We start from the raw sequence: 4,232 nt of genomic DNA on the forward strand, positions 1-4,232 counted from the left end.
AGGCTCTCAAGCCTGGGAGGGAGGGAGGGAGGGGGAGCAGCGGCGCGCGAAACAACTGTTTCACGCGCCGCGGCCGCTCGGGATCTCCCCCTCCCTCCCAGGTTTGAGAGCCTGGGAGGGAGGGGGAGTAGCGGCGCGCGAGCGGCAGCGGAGGTGAGCTAGGGCGGCCGGGGCACATTTTTAGGGGCGGCATTCTGGCACCGGCCATGCCGCCCCTAAAAATGTGCCGCCCCAAGCACCAGCTTGTTTTGCTGGTGCCTAGAGCCGACCCTGCTCTTGGGCCTCTAAATCCCCTCCACTTAGTTGTGCAACCAAGTGCTGGTTTTGCAGATGAAGTGCACTCTTGTGGACTCGACTATCAATGCTGAGGGTAGAAGCTTCATGGAGGTCTTCTGATGGTAAGCTCATTTCACAAATAAAGCAGACTTCTTTTTCTGGAGGCCCTTTGTGTTCATCACTTAAACGTGTGTATTTCCTCTGCAGTTCATCAAGGTGATCCACAGCTTACTCAGTTCTTTTTTTTTCTCCTCAGTCCCTTTAAGTTTGGTCCTGTTAAACTTGATGTAGCAAGATTTGTGCTGTCCATTGTTCTTGTTCAAACTCTTTTCAATACCATCACCATCATCTAATATGCATACGTTTATGAATATAGGAAGTGCTTTCACTTTATGGAAATGTCTTATATTTTCTGCTAGAGTTTGATAGCCAGATCCAGCATGTTCTCTTTTCAATTCTGCTGGATTAACTAACTCTGCACCTGTATCTTCCTGACAAAGACACACTTCAGCCAGTAGAGGAATGGGATGTCTGTGTTGATGGACCTGGCTCTCAAACAAGTTTGTGTCTTTTTGAGATGGGTGAAGCACTAGTAGTAGCCAATGGTAATCTAATATTTTTTACTACAGTGTACAGCTAATATTACTCAATCACCAAGCAGCTTTCACACAACCAAAGTAGCATCTGAAAGAAAAAGAGAAATGTGATTAAATTCTGCCAAGAACACACTGGCAATCAAAATTAGTACAAAATGTCTCCTTACAGCAATTTTAAGATCACGCTGAAGCAAAACCAAGAATACATCCCTTGTGTGTCCAACTGTAAAACAATGTAATTTGCCAATAATGACAATGATGTTAAAATGTCTGCCACAGCCAACATGGCATGAGCTGGTGATGTCTCCATATCTGAAAATCTTTATTAGGTCATGCCCTAAGACAAATTTCATGCTTTTACATAAAATGCACAATTCCATCTTTTTTTTGCACAGATCTGATCAGCTAAATATATAGGGGCAAAATTCAACCTTTGGAGGGCCCCGCATGCCCCAGAAGCCCCGTGGTAGCCTTCCACAAGGGTCACAGGAGTAGCCATCCTCCCCAACACCCATTGTTTGCTTTATTACTCAGACTTGGTGCAGGGAGAAGTATATTTAAAACTAAATGTATATTCAAGGCATTTTTAGTTTAAAAGAAAATTCTTCTTAATTTTTGTACTCTTCTTAGAATCATGACTTACCATTAAAATTTATTTCCACATTGGTTTTCTTGTACTCTTTCTGACACACAATGCTCCCCTGATTCTTTGTAACAGAATTTAAACTTAACATGGTTATTGAATTCACTTCTTCTTTAGTGCGCCACCAACATCTTCAAAGCACTTGGTGTTTGTCAATTAACTGCTGCTGCAGAGGGAGCACCAGAGGAGAAACTGTTTTTGTGGAAGACCAATTAAAATGTTGCATATTTTTACTGTGTATTTAGTTATTTATTTATACTACTTCCTACTGATAAGGTTCATGGTCCTGCAGTTCTGACTTAGGTGAATATCTAATTCAGTTCAGTCAAGAGTTTCCCCTAAGTATCAGGCCCAAAGAAGTAGTTTGTGGGAGTTAGTTTGTTTATTTAAGAGGGAAAATGAAGAGGATTTTCTCCACCATCTTAGAATAATCTTAACCTAGGTCAGAGTTGGAGCATACACAATGATATTCCTTTTCAAAGTGTCTCAATAAATGCAAAGCAATTGACCACATTTAAAGATCATTTTCAAGTACAGGTTGAACCTCTCTAGTCTGGCACCCTTGGGACCTGACGGGTGCCGAACCAGAAAATTTGCCAAACCACGGGAATTCAATATTGTAGCGAGCGGTTCTCTTTTTATTTTTATCTCACTGAGGCGAATAAACAGAATAACGTTTGCAACGCCGCTTAGCCAAGGCTTACCAGCTCTCTTCATAACAAAGTGTTAGTGTTGTTACACAATTTTACTGTATTGGCACAAGGAAATAAGTAGATAAAGTATAAAAAAAACATAAAATAAAATCATGCCGGACCACGGATGTTGCCGGACCAGAGATGCCGGACTAGAGAGGTTCAACATGTAATTGTTTAGGGTTTTTTATTTTTTTGTTGGTCATATCATATTAGAAATTAGAAAGACAATTGTTTTCCTTTGACACTGTGAAAAATATTGATTATTTTTTTTGTCTGAGTGAAAATTAGCTCATTAAACAACTCCACCTTATAAAGAATGCTACCTTGCCAAACATCGTCGTTGTACCTGTAACCATATTTGTTTGATATTGCCAACAGAGAGCATGAAAATATTTTTGTGTGCTCCCACAATATATTTATTTTCTGATAATGAAGAGATAGATTGCATTCTTAAAAGATACATTTAGCAACTTTCCCTGTTGAGATTAATAACATAAACAATAATAACCATTAATGAAACGGTACTGACCAAAGATTTCAGTCAGAAGTGAAGACTCATTTTAAATAGTGGCAATATAGGTACAATTTTTAGCTTAAAAACTTTGAATTGATACTCATGAATGTTTCCACTGAGGACAAAAGGGCAAATTGTATTCTTATTTACTCTGGAGTGACTCAGGTTCACACCATGGAAATCAATGGAGTTGCTTGCGTTTTATACCAGTGTAAGTAAGAGCAAAATTTTGTATAAATGGAATTCTACAACTAATTTCAATGGGAGCAGGAAAGAGCTCTCTGGGCCTAGGGTGATCAGATGTCCTGATATTTGGGGCTTTTTTGAATACGGGCTCCTATTACTCCCAACCCCCGTCCTGATTTTTCACACTTGCTATCTGGTCACCCTATCTGGGCCTAAGTTTGAGATATCCCTTAATCAAGTCCAAAGTCTCTTTAAGTGGAGATCCACATGCTTATGCTCTCAGTTATACCATGTATAGCCAGAGGAACTCAGTTGACTTTGTTATTATTGTTACTTATTGTTCCAGTAACACCCAAAGGCCCTATTTTGCTAGGCAATTTATAAATGCATATGGAGGAATGTTAAAGCTAAGCATGTGTTTAAGCATGCTTCCTGAATAGGTGTGCTTTCCTTTAAGGCCAATAGTAGGGAATAGGGGACGAAGGTGTCAGATTCAGAGGATGACAGTAATAAGGTCACATGGTTACATTGACTTACAATGTGGAAAACCTGATTGTTCCAATCATTTTCATGTTTTTTACATGTACTACATTTACATCTACACTACATTTATTCCTATGTAACTGAAAATAGAATTTAGCCATCTGTTTTTTAGCAAAAAAAGTTTAAGGGTATTAAAGTATATAATTATTCTTTGAAAAGCAAAAAATACCCTCTAAAGTTTGCTTAATTTATACCATTTGTTTTTTCTATGATATAATATATACATCTCTCTAAGAAATACCAAAATGTGTGGTTTGCAAACTGAAAACCTTACATTTTTGTTAATGATTATAAGCCCTATTTTAGCAGTTTTCAAGCATTTGAATATTAACAAAATGAGTCTAATTAATAAAACACAAACCTGTGGTCTGTGCATAGTAGAAAATTTGTTCTAAATATATTTCAGGAACTTCTAACAAAAAAGCAGCAGTGCATATTTTTTTTACTGTCAGCTTTAACCAATTAAAAAGCAGACAGAGCAGTGCCTACTTCATGAAAACTTCAAATCTTTTCCAGATTCACAGAGTTCCTATAAGAATGTTATCCTTTGAAACTTCAGTACATTTTGAGATTGAAGGTAAAGTGAAAGTTGTATTCTGTAAGGTTTTCAAACATTTAGAAATATGTTCTTGGCAAAAACAGTTAAAGCCCTAGATATTTCAGGGCTCGATCCTGCTAGGTGTTGACCATCCTCGCCCTTTTCTAGCAAAGCAGTTAAATGTGTGCTTAACATTAAGTCAATGAGACTACTCATGCACTTAAAGTTAAGCTCATGCTTA

Source organism: Terrapene carolina, unplaced genomic scaffold (genome assembly GCF_002925995.2).
Source record: "Terrapene carolina triunguis isolate 2854851 unplaced genomic scaffold, T_m_triunguis-2.0 Scaffold67, whole genome shotgun sequence".
In the NCBI taxonomy this organism is placed as follows: Eukaryota; Metazoa; Chordata; order Testudines; family Emydidae; genus Terrapene; species Terrapene triunguis.